Below are 13,542 nucleotides of genomic sequence, written 5' to 3' on the forward strand. Positions count from 1 at the left end.
GCCCAGTGCTTGCTCAAAAGGGGATCATTGGATTGTTGGGGTTTTCTGGCTTTTACTGTAGTGTTTTCACCTTACAGTATAAAGCAGCTTGAGGAGACTGTTGTTTTGCCATGATGCAAATTGATGCACATCTATTATAGCATCAAAGTAAAACAAAAAAACTAAAGTATACTTCAATGAAATGAATCACAATGTCTAATCTGGCAAAAAAAGAAAAGAAAAAAGCTTCCACCTTTAAATAAAAATCCAAATCACAAACACATTCTGATTTTTGTTGTGTTTTTTTTGTGTGTTGTCACATATAAAATCTTTGCACTCCGTCACGGTCTCGGTGTCTGCCCGGCCGGCTCCGCAAGGCTACATATGTTTATTGTGTTGCTGCTTTCTTCCACTCGTCATTCTGCCGGGGCGGAGCTCAGGCCCACGCACCTGTCTGCAATTACGCTGCAACGTGTCCTGTCTGTATGGAGACTGAGCTGCCAGAGTAATAATGTAGATACAGGCCTCTTTCTCCTGCTGCTGGTGTTCATGGTTTTATTCCATTGATGTTGCTATCATTTGTAAATATATTTATTTGCTGTTATTTTATCAATTTTCTACTACTGTCGTTCATGTATTTAATTTTTGTATTTAAATATGATTTTTTTAAGTAATGCTGCGAGATGGACAGTTAAATAAAGGTTTCATTGAATAAAAAAAGATTTAAAGATGACTGGTGGCGGAAGCAGAGCACAGACTGTGTCTATCGCTATCGTGTGGTGCAGAGATATATTGCCATTGAATTTAGACAACGAAAGCTTGGCTCACAGAGCAGCTGCAACACGAACAAAAAACATTAAATAGCAACATGATGTATTATATTATATTATAGTGCAAACAGATATCAAGTGGAAGACAGTCTGGATGGTCCCCCATAAATATTTGATTGTAAATGTAACCCAGGTCCCACGTAGCTATGGTAAAGCTAGAGTATGTAGTACAATGAGACTGGGCCTGGGTTCGTAGTGCTACTAGTAATGATACCTGATACCCTCTAATTTAACTAATAAGGACCACCACAACTGTATTTTACACAAATTTATCCCTCACCGGGTATTTGTTTAGACAAAAAGAAATGAATAAAATAAACAGTTAGTTTTATAAAATGAATTGAATTCAAATGAACAAACAAAAATACTGTAAATGTGACTACATGGATTTTCAATAAAAGATTATCAACACAAAATACCTCTTTCTTTAGTGCCAACTGTTATTTCAGTTACAACAGCTCACACCTTTAAAAGGGATGAATTTCAACCTTTGATAATAACTTTGATTAAAACTACAACACTTACTCAATTTAAACTAAATTTGTAACAGTGGGCCCCCACACACAAACACACACACACACTTTAACCTGTCCACACTACACCGGTAGCACAGTGCTTGTTGCAGGCCTGATTCGAAGTTCGGGTGCGGTGAGGCCTAAAACTGATGGCCGCTTCACTCAAACTGAGCAATAAACAAAATACGTGCACTTTAGTTCCAGTTAGTACTCACAAGTCCAATGAGTTTGTTAGTGGGGCAATCAGAAACGGGCAGTTAGCAGTTAGTTCACCAGTAGTGAAGACATTCAGGGGTAAGAAAACAGTCAGGGGCGAGGAAATAGCAGGGTCCATCCGGGCAGAAACCTCTCTCTCCCTCTCCTTTCAGAGCGTCCCTCGGCTTCTAAACATATTAAAACACTTGAGCTAACAATACCAAATGCTATCACATAACGATTTAGCATTAGCATGCTTTGACTGAAAATCACAGAGCTAAACATACAGCATGGCATCACAGCACATAACGCGGTAAGCTGCGCTAATTAGCAAGTCGCTAGTTAGCATCACTATAACGAATAGTTACAGTACAAATGTCAAGGCACACAGTCTCATTTACCTCTTGCAGATCACATATAAGTAATATCAGAACCACGGGTAGTCGACCTCAATGATACACTTAGATGCAAAATCCACACCACGTTTGCCTTACGACATCTCTCTCTTCGGACTTAGCTTCTGTGTCCGCTCCCACAGATTCACACAAACTGTTACCACTCGTCCCGCCCCCATAACAGAGAAGAGTGACATTGACTGGCTCGTCAGCACAACAACCAATGACAATACAATATTGAGATAACTGACATTAGATGGGTAAATAAACTTAGGTTACACCCCAACATATTTAGTGTGCACAGAAAATGAACTCTAAATCATGAAACCCTTTTATTTATTGGACTCTTAACTGTAAATGAAATACATTTGTACTTGCATTTGATTTTTAAACCTTTTATCAACTATTTATATTTTAACCACTTTTTATAACAGTAGACTTTTTCTTTATACTGCAAGCCCGAATAATTGCAGACAGGGCTACATAAATAAGGTGAAAGAAGTCTCTTTTAAAATTCTACATAAATGTTATCCAGCCAGTCACTACATGGTCAAATTTAAAAGGGACATAAATACTAATTGTACTTTCTGTGGGGATCATCCAGAAACTGTGACACATCTTTTTTGGTACTGTTCTTTTACACAGAGATTTGTTATTGTCCATATTTTAAGGGAGTTTTCTTTACGATGGGAAAATGTTTTATTCTGTTTCTTTAAGTTTTTCTAGCAATACAAAGTCCTGTGTCACCCCTAAGGTTCAAACATGTAAAGTGAAACACACACTTGTTTCATAGCACATGAAAATAAAAACTAACTAACTATTAAATCATGATACATCCTAAGTGCAGAGCCAGCACTGGATAGTTCAGGTGTACTATAATCAAGCGGTAATGACAAGAACTGCTAAGATACCAAGAACATACCCACAGAAACAAACAATGCTGTTACCAATATTTTTATCTGTACGATATCAATGGAACTGATAATATGAAATATTAGTCAGATATTGCTTTTTTTTCTAGTATGAATATAAAAAGAAATAAATTAAATAATTACTGAAGTGTATGCAGTGACTTTTAAGATGACTTTATTGACCAAATCATGGTCAAATCATAGCACTGGGTTACTTAAAAAAAAACCCAGCATGAGAACAGATTTTGTTATCACGAACACTTTTCTGCCCACCGTTTCAGCAAATTATTCTTTAAAGCATGAACCCCAGGCAGAGCACTGAGTACCAAGACCCACGAACACCTTTTGAATTACTTCAAAAGTGTACCTTAAGTCCTTTAGATAGTCCAGGTTAAGTGCATAGATGAGTCCAAGAAAAAGTGCAACTGCATTAGGGAAATCACAGACGTCATTGAGGACAATCTGATCCTCAATCACCAGGGCAATGCTTGTTATTGTTGGGCTTGAGCAGATGGTCCGAAATTGTGTCAAACATCGATATTTGACATCACAACAGAGAGATGAATCTGGCAGGTCTACCAGAACGAGTAAGAGCTGACCTAGAAAAGAACCCAGACTTTGTGGTCGCAAATTCTACAAAATGGGAGAGACACGTGATACATAGACTTCAGCTTGATATTTGACATCACAACAGAGAAGCGAGTCTGGCATTGATATTTAACATCACAACAGAGAAGCGAGTCTGGCATTGATATTTGACATCACAGCAGAGAGACTGGATGTGATGTCAGAAAGATGACTGTGATGTCAGAACCCTCTAAATGTTGTAATTTACAGATGGTAAATGGCCTGTATTTATATAGCGCTTTACTAGTCCCTAAGGACCCCAAAGCACCTTACACATCCAGTCATCCACCCATTCACACACCGGTGACGGCAAGCTACATTGTAGCCACTGCCACCCTGGGGCGCACTGACAGAGATATTTAATTCCAAATGATTTGACTGCATCATTGCGTCTTTGAGTTATGACCCAAACTCTCTATCAACTTTGTGAATAAATTCACGTCCCCCTGTGACCTCATAATTACACCACAGTTCAGATAGCATGAATGAGTCATGAGGTCACACCAACAGTGACATCAGCAGTGACATCACTAAAGTTGCCAGGTGAGTCCATAAATAGAACCCGTGACGTGGAGCAGGTACCGCCATTTTGCACCTTGTGAGCAGCCTGAAAGTGTTGGCCCAACTGGTCTTAAACTAAGAAACACTAAAGTTAAATTTGAAAACAATTTAAAACAAAACATCCCCATTCTAAAATGTCATGTGACAATCTGATTGGCTTACGGAGTGATGATGTCACAAGGACTATGTTGCCTTTGATCTGAAGTCTATAAATAGGGGTCAGAAGCAGCAATTAATCAGTTTGTTCACAGCCTTCAAACGTTCGACCAGAGATCCATTTGGAAATATTTCTAAGCCTTTTCAGAGTCACTGTGCACAGGCTCCAACATGCCTCCACGAAAAGGCCAACAAAGACAAAAAGATTATGCTGCCTGTCCTTTGTGTTCTGGCCGGCCAATCTCTCCAGGAGAAATTGTGCGGCCAATCTCTCCAGGAGAAATTGTGCGGCCAATCTCTTCAGGAGAAATTACCACGGATGGTGTCTTATCAGTCCTAAGAACATTACAGGAAAGTCAGAAGGAAAAATCTGACCTACATTACAAAATTAAACAAATTGAAGAAGAGAAGCTTCAACTAGTGGAAAAGTGCAGACAACTGGAAGCACGAAATAAAGACCTGGAAGAAAAACAGCAACGCCAGCCTGATATAAAAATGATCAATGAGGGCTCGGGAGTGAAGTTTGGTGAAGGACGAGAGGAGATTTTTTCTCGTTTTCTTTCATCAGGAACACAGAGTGCTGAATTAAAAGAAACATCTGCCCAGCTTCAAGGAAAGAAAGCTACTATTGAGGAGATACAGTGGGATCTCCAAAACATTGAGAAACAGAATCAGGTGCTTCGAGGAAAGCTCAATGCAGCGGAGAAAACAATTGAAAAAATCCACCAACAGAAGACTGAACAGGAAATACAAATGCAGGACAAACTCAAAGCCATGCAGAAATTGTACAACGATCTGAAAGTCAAGTGTGGTGAAACAAAGCGCAAAAATAAAGAGCTTCTTGAAGAGAAAAAGCAACAGGAAGAAGAAAAACGTATTATCCAGGACTTTGAGAGAAGGCATCTAGAATTGCAAGAATTTTGCAATAAAAAAAATGAGGAAACACTTCAACTGAAAAGAGAAAAGGAAATACAAATGAAGGACAAACTCAAAGCCACACGGAAATTGTACAACAATCTGATAGTCAGGTTTGGTCAAATAAAGCGCAAAAATAAAGAGCTTCTTGAAGAAAAAAAGCAACAGGAAGAAGAAAAACGTATTATCCAGGACTTTGAGAGAAGGAATCTAGCATTGCTAGAACTTTGTGATGAAACTCCTGAACTGCAAAGAGAAAAGGAAATACTGGAAAAACGATGTTCAGAGATGCAGTGTAGGATTGATGGAATGAAGAGAAAACACTCAAAGGTCATTAATGAGATGTTGTTGAAGTCCAATGACTTGAAGAGCCAAATAATTGAAATGCAGGCACAAAAGCAACAACAAGAGAAAATACATGAAGACCTGCAGCGTACGAGTCAAGAAATCCAGAGAAAAAACGAGCTGTTAGAAGAGATGCACAACAAAAAGCAAGAAAAGCTTAGAAAAAAACAAGCAACCTTAAAAGAAATGAAGCAAAGATGCCAGCAACTCGAGCAGCAGAATGCAGAAACAAACGATCAGCTGAGAACCCTTATCCTGGAGAACGAGCTCGTGGAAAACTACCCGAAAAAGAAGAAAAAAGGCTGGTTCTGCCGCTTATTCAGATGATTTAGCCTCGTCCTCCTCCACCTGTGCCCCATCTTACTTTGCACCTCTCCTGTCCCCCCAACACATATTCTCCACCTTCTTCATCTTTTTTCACCCTCCCCCCCCCCAACCAGTCCCAGCAGTTGACTGTCCCCTCCTGAGCCTGGTTCTGCTGGAGGTTTCTGCCCGTCAAAAGGCAGTTTTTCCTCCCCACTGTCGCCTCGTGCTTGCTCAGAGGGGATTGTTGGGGTTTCCTCCCCTCCTCCTTTCCCCCCTTCATTTACTTGTTTAACTTTTCTTTTGTTGTTTCTGTAGTTACTTGTTTTACTTTTTTCAACTTATGTAACAAAATAATAAACCAATTGAATTTATCCTTTGAGTATTTTTCATCTAATCTTTACAGATTTAAGCTCTGTCTTTTATTTGCTTGTTAAAACCATCAATGGTGAAGTAAAAACCCTGGGATATGGTTTAAAACGTTGAAATAGACTAACCAACTAGTCTGAAACTAAGAAACACTTAAATATTACGTTAAATTGAAAACAGTTCAAAAGAAATATCCCCATTCAAAAATGTCATGTGATAATCTCATTGTCATAGGACATCATCACTCCAGCAGTTCAATAAGGCTGATCGAAGGGTACAAAGAAAGGGGCAAGGCAAACTGATGCAAAACTAAACTTTAACCTAAACTGGGTGAACTAAAACACAACATGAAGAACCCTGACATGAACATGAACAAACCTGGACATGAATACATGAAAAAAAGCACATTCCTGTGTTTGTGACCCCCTCCCCAGCCTGTTGAATGGTGGGGGAGGCTGTAGTCTTTTATTATAGGCACAGCCTATGTGAGGGTTCTGTTTTCTTCTTTAGTAAACGTCCTGCCTTTATGACCCTTTTGGTGAGCAGGAGGTCACACAAATGCATCCCCAAAAACACACACACATGGACACGCATACACACACACACAGACACATGCACACACATGCACACACTCACATGCACACACATACCTAGAAACTAGAATTCTGTGATCTGTTGTGTACACGTAGCCTGGGTTTTGGAGTAAGTCGCGTTTCCTGCCGCAAACGTAAAAGAAGTCCAAGGGTGAAATACACTGCAAAGTATTTATTGGGCAGTACGTGGCGTGTGGATGGTTGACGAATGAAGTGAAATTGTGCGCTAAGCAGAAGTGAGTGTGTCTGACGTCACGGTGTGTGTGAAAAGGTATCCAGCTGGGGCAGACATGATTCTGCAGGTCACCTGCCCAGTGGACAAAAAGAAATAAAATATTTGTGTGGATGAAATATGAATGATAACATGAAGAGTGTTTGGTGTTTCTCAGTTATGAGCTGCAGTCTATCTGGGTCAGATATAAACCAAGTTTAGCTGGAGTTTATTTTCGTTGTGCTGACTTTTTACAGTCAGTTACAATAACTCGTACTGCGTGAGCTAGCATGACGGAGTTTCTATACAGCTGGGTGGTGCTATGATGTTACTGATAGTCAGTGTTGGTCAAGTTACTTGAAAAAAGTAATCAGTAACTAATTACTGATTACTTCCCCAAAAAAGTAATCCCGTTACTTTACTGATTACTTATTTTCAAAAGTAAGTAATTACTTAGTTACTTAGTTACTTTTTAAAAACACGATTTACAACCTGAGTAGGTGATAAAGCGATAGATTTTTCAGCCCATGTCACGGACCCAGTTCCAGGGATTCGGGGTCCGTGAGCAGTGTGGACTACTATTGTAGTTATTATTATTATTATTATTATTATTATTATTATTATCATTATTGTGGTTGTTGTTATTATGGTTGTGTCTGCTGTCCTGTTTTTCCGTGTTGGTGTACTGTCAGGTGTTTAGGGGTGTGTGCTTGTGTATGTGAGGGTGCGGTCGTGGCAGGCACTTTTAGGCCTGGTGGGTGTGGCCCTGCCAGCTGACCGGTCCCACCCAGGAATCCACACACACCTGGCGCCGATCAAGCCTCGTCAGAGGAGCTTCAAAACAGTGTGGCTGAGAGCTCCTCGACGCTGGATCGTTGAGTGACTTCCCGTCAGTCTTAAGTGTATTGTGCAAGGTTAGTGCAAGTCTACTGTTAGGTTTTGTACTCACGGCTGCCTTTGGTATGCGTGTTTCCTCAGGAGGAATTGTGGCGACCAGGAGGCAGCACACGGAGAGTACACAGGGAACGGAGACAGAGCACGGAGCACGGGATAAAGGAGAAGACACGGAACGGGAGTTGGGATCGCACGGGGGGATTTATTGTTGTTCGGATTGTCACCACTGTAAATAAACACTGTTGCACTGTAGAGTCCTGCATTTTGGGTCCTCCTTTCCCCACATCCCCACGGTCTGCCAGCGAGACCGTGACAGCCCAATTCTACTTTTTCTGCATAATCCATCATACAAAATGTAATCAAATGGAAAAGTCTCTTTTTTTAACTTGTTTTATTAGTTTTAATCTTTTAACTTCATGCATCAAGCAAACATTTAATTATATGCAACATTCTCTGACTTGAATAAATTAGTTTAACATTTAAACCTATTTTCTGCACATTCCAGCACATAAAATAAAATATTTTTGTGTTTACACTCAGTCTTTCAAATAGATGCAAGTAAAACACAGCAGAAAATAAATAAAGTCAAAGACTCAGCGGTCCTGTTGCTCTATTTTCACCTGTAAAGCAGGAGTGGGGCAGGCGGAGGTTTTCTGTGAGTTTCCCAGTACGTCGTTGCGCAATGTATTAGAGCATTCATTAATGCGGTATAGCTAATAGTCTGCAAGGTTTAATTCTTCTGTTTGTGTGGTCTACAGATAAAGGAGGAGTTCAAGAGAATAACCACTGCAAGTCTTGAATGGCTACACTTGACCATTGCACTCCAAAACTGATGGATGTCATTTTATCAAGCGGAGGAGCTAAGGGAGTGAGAATCGTCGTCGTTATCGTTCCTCTCCTACGTTTTATTTCTCCGGTTTCAGCGTTTTTGCTTCACAACTAAAGCGAGCAGTTTACTTTGTGCACTAACATGGACTCGAATCAACCAGCGCCACCTCTGGCCAAGTGCCACAGCCTACAGCCAGATCAGCCTGTGACACACATCTGCACCACGTTTGAATTCGTTTCATGCACAACACATTTGTACCTTTCAAACTTGTCAGTTTGTGCGTCATGCAAATAAACCTTTGAAAAGAATGAAATGACACTAATATTTCACTAGTGTTGTAACATCACATGTCGTTAGCGTAGTCTGCCTGCGGCGACCAGCTGTGAGACGGGCGCTGCTCTTGTGGCGACCTGCAGCAGGTGTTTATTGGCATTTACTTTCTCTTTTTGTTTTTAACCTTTGTTTTTAACTCTGTTCTTAACCGTGGTTTTAACTTTTTGCCGAGATGGAGATCTTCTACACCTTAGTTTTATTGTTGTTGGCGATATTCACCTGGAGTCATTCACTCTCACTGACAATCACTTATACACGCGAGGAACTCCTTGGATTACGGTGGTCCTGTTTGTCTATGCACGACTCTTCTAATGCTCGGACAGATGTGATTCTTGGTGAGGATTTATTTCCCCGGTCAAAGACAAATTTTGGAAAGCCCCGCCGCTTGAGAAAACGCGGAAAGAAAGGCGGTGTGCGTCAGCGTGTAAGAAAACTTCGGAGGAGGAATCGTGTTCCTCTGCCTTCTATGATTCTGGCCAATGTCCAATCTCTTAGGAACAAAACGGATGAATTACAAGGGAATGTGCTTCATCTACGGGAATACAGGGAGGCTTGTCTGATGGCGCTTACCGAGACATGGCTGACCGATATGGACAGTGACACTTCACTGCGAATCAGCGGCTTTGGGACCCCTGTCAGGCTGGATCGGAACTGTGGAGTAACACGCAAATCTCACGGAGGAGGGGTTTGTTTATATATCAACCAGGGCTGGTGTAATAATTTTACTGTGCGGGAGCGGTTGTGTCTTTCTGACATCGAGCTCCTTTCAGTATCTGTCAGGCCTTTTTACTTACCGAGGGAGTTCCCTCAAATTTTTGTCACTGTTGTTTACATTCATCCTAAGGCTGACGTTAAAGTTGCTGCCGATGCCATTTTTAAAGTGGTACACAATCTGCAGACTCTCTCACCGGATGCTCCAAATTTTATTCTCGGTGATTTTAACAATTGTAATCTTAAGAAATCACTGAACAATTTCTTTCAATATGTCACTTGTCCTACAAGGAATAACAAAACGCTGGATTTGTGTTATGGACCAATTAAGGGGGCATACAAGTCTGTGGCCGGACCTGCGCTAGGTTCTTCGGATCACAATGTTATTCACCTCCTCCCTGTCTACAGATCTGTGGTTAGGAGGGAGAAGGCCTGTGTGAAGCGGACTAATGTCTGGACAGAAGACAGTTGTGTTGCCCTTCAGGGGTGTTTTGATTGCACTGACTGCTCCTTGTTTCAAGAGAGCACTTCTGATTTGGATGAACTCACCGATGTGGTGTGTAGCTACATCTCTTTTTGCAAAGACTCTGTGGTTCCAGTCAGAGAATTTAAGACTTTCCCCAATAACAAACCGTGGCTCTCTAAAGATATTAAGGATCTGATTCTTAAAAGGAAAATTGCTTTTAACGAGGGAGACGCTCCCACTGTGAGAATATTGAGGAAGGAGGTGAGGGCTGCAATAAAGATTGCCAAGATGAGGTATAGAAATAAGATTGAGGCAGAACTCAGTAGTAACAACCTCAAAAGAGCTTGGCTTGGTATGAAAACAATGGCAGGGCTACAGACGAAAGGTAAAAGCAGCATTACCCTAGAAGGGTTTACCTCTGACAAACATCTGGCAGACGATCTTAACAGTTTTTACCTTCGTTTTGAGAACTATGACTGCTCTAGGCAGACCAGCACACTGAGGGAAAGGACTATCACTCCCCCATCTATTTGTATTGATGAGACAGGGGTAGCTAATCTTTTCAGACACACCAAAAGCAAGAGTCCTGGACCTGATAACATCTGTGGACAGGTACTGAGAACTTGTGCTGATCAGCTGAGTGGGATTTTTCACTATATCTTCTCACTTTCTTTAGAGCTACAGATGGTACCTAAGATTTGGAAACATGCTGTCATTGTTCCTGTTGCTAAGGGCAGTTCTCCTAAGGCACTGAATGATTTTAGGCCTGTGGCTCTGACTTCTTTAGTGATGAAGACATTTGAGAAGATAATTAAGAAGGAGATTTTAATGCATGTTGAACACCATCTTGACCCCTTCCAGTTTGCCTATAGAGCAGGGAGAGGTGTGGAGGATGCTGCTGTCACACTCCTGCATCTCTTGTATAAGCATCTTGAGGCCCCCCACACCCACGCAAGATTATTATTTGCTGACTTTTCATCTGCATTTAATACAATTCAACCCCTCTTACTTGCTGACAGGCTCTACAATCATTTCAAGCTTGACACTAGTCTGGTCGGCTGGGTGACAGACTTTCTGACTAATAGGTCACAATGTGTGAGGTGAATCATGTCTTTTCTGATGTGCTCTCCTCCTCTACTGCATCACCCCAGGGTTGCTGCCTCTCTCCCCTTCTGTTCATTCTGTACACAAATGAGTGTCGCAGCAATTTCACAAACAGACACATCCTGAAGTTTGCTGACGACACAGTGATCGTCAGTCTTCTAGTGGGGGACGAGTCAGGCCATGGACAGGTTGTAGATGATTTTGTGAATTGGTGTGATGAGTCCTTCCTCTCACTGAACGTGTCAAAAACTAAAGACATGATTATTGATTTTAGGAAGTCCTCTTATAGCTCATCACTCACTATCATTAAAACTGCCGATATTGGGATCGTTGAGAGTTATAAATATCTAGGTGTGGTACTTGACCATAAACTGTGTTTTGAATCTCATGCTGATGCCACTACTAAAAAAGTTCAACAAAGATTGTTCTTTTTAAGGAAAATGAGATCTTTTAATGTCTCATCTGAGATGTTGTCCTTGTTTTATAGAAGTTTTATTGAATCTGTGATGTCTTTTTGTATCGCTGCCTGGTTTGGTAACCTGACGGTGAAGAATAAGAATCGGTTGGGATTTCTGGTAAAAACCGCTAGCAAAATTTCAGGGCGCTAGCAAGATGGACGTTTGGCCATTTACAATAGAAACGTGCTTAGAAAGGCTCATTCTATTATTAATTGTGTGAACCATCCACTTCACAGTGAGTTTGAGTTGTTGCCTTCCGGCCGCCGTTTTAGAGTACCTCCGAGGAGGATTAAAAGACTCCAGGTCTCTTTTATCCCTACTGCGTCTTGTCTCCTTAATGGCAAATAATTGTCCTTGAATTTTCTATCATTATTATTGTTATTATTGTTTTATAGTATTGTTCTGTTGTTCTTATCCTCCTGCTGCTAAACTAATTTCCCCTTGTGGGACAATAAAGAAAAAAATTGAATTGAATTGAAAAATTGTGTCTTTTCTCTGCAAACAAACATTTTAGAGTTGGTAGTTATATACAGTCTGTTTAAGTGTGGTTAATCTAACGAACATTTATAAGGAGATGGCAGTTACTGTGAATGTACAGCAGGTGATTAGTAATAAACAGTCAGACAATGACCCTGACAATCTCATTCAGTCTTGCAGATTGCACCTTCTGTGGAAAGTGGTACCACACGGTGTGTGTGGACTTCCCCTGTGCAGAAGACGACTACAAATGTTGTGGGTGCTAAATAAACAGACAAAATTGATCCCTGTTGTCTTTGCTTACTGATTGTTTTCAGTGTTGACAATCCACATTGCTGGGTTTGCATCTTTCAACATGTGTGTGGGTAGATGTGGATGTACCAGGGGTAAGTGCAGCCACTCAGCCTCTACTCAATGTGATCATAGCACCAGGTGCAGATGTGTCACAAGTTAATCTAGTAGTGGGCTATGGTACTTGGCCACAGGTGGCAGCATTGGACTGACCTCCATTGGAGACTGCTCCAGCTGCTGTGTAATAGTGGATCTGCTACAAATTGAAGATCATATGCAGGTTTTGGAAATGAACCCTTGTATTATGTTGAAAAACAAAAAAGTGACATTGATTTTGTTGTGGGTCATTGTGACCCGTACTGTGTAAATCCACTCAGAATTGTCAAAAAACTGCAATAAAACAATAGCAACTTTATTTCCCATCAGATAAACATGTAGAACACAGACATACAACAGTTAGACTTTCCATAACTATTGTAGGTACCATTTGGTTTTTCGTTCTTACAAACACATTTCTTTTGAACTTGCCCAACGTTCTCAGTTTTTCAATGCTCAACATTTTCAATTTTGTCCACATGATGGACAGAATGTAACTGTGTGCTTTCTGCAGATGTACTTCTTGCATTTCTCACAAAAAGTGCTTGTTTTCAAACAGGAATCTTCCTAACTACGATTTAAAACAAAAGATTTCTACGTCTCCTCCAGTCTCAAAAACAGATGACAAACCAAATCAAATTTTCAAATTCAAATTCAAATTTTATTTGTCACACACACACAACCATACACAGTATGACATGGGGGTGAAATGCTTGTAGCTGTACAATGCCCGACCATTAAATGACAGAAGAAAAGTTTTACAATATTTACAATTTACAGTTTACTACAAAATTTACAAATGAACTTAGGAAATTACAGTAAAGAATGTGCAAATAGCAGAAGAGATTATAAAGATTATAAAGATTATAAATTATAGGAATTATAGGATTATAGGAAATGTGTGGTGGTGCGTGTGGTGATGTGTGTGAGAGTCCAGTCTTATAGTGACGTGTGTGGGAGAGTCCAGTCCTACACCTG

The 13,542-nt window shown here is 40.6% G+C and overlaps 2 long non-coding RNA genes across 2 annotated transcripts; one reads left to right on the forward strand and one right to left on the reverse strand.

The window, feature by feature from the left end:
• Positions 1 to 1,062: 1,062 nt before the first annotated feature.
• LOC143420351 (uncharacterized) lies at positions 1,063 to 5,945 on the reverse strand. Its single transcript, XR_013100167.1, has 2 exons — positions 1,921 to 5,945; positions 1,063 to 1,707 (listed from the first exon to the last, which is right to left on the reverse strand). It is a non-coding gene; the product is annotated as an uncharacterized LOC143420351 (long non-coding RNA).
• A 1,518-nt stretch (positions 5,946 to 7,463) lies between these two features.
• Positions 7,464 to 8,051, forward strand: LOC112432276 (uncharacterized). Its single transcript, XR_003022944.2, has 2 exons — positions 7,464 to 7,794; positions 7,884 to 8,051. It is a non-coding gene; the product is annotated as an uncharacterized LOC112432276 (long non-coding RNA).
• The last annotated feature ends 5,491 nt before the right edge of the window (positions 8,052 to 13,542 follow it).

Source organism: Maylandia zebra, linkage group LG9 (assembly GCF_041146795.1).
Source record: "Maylandia zebra isolate NMK-2024a linkage group LG9, Mzebra_GT3a, whole genome shotgun sequence".
NCBI lineage: Eukaryota > Metazoa > Chordata > Actinopteri > Cichliformes > Cichlidae > Maylandia > Maylandia zebra.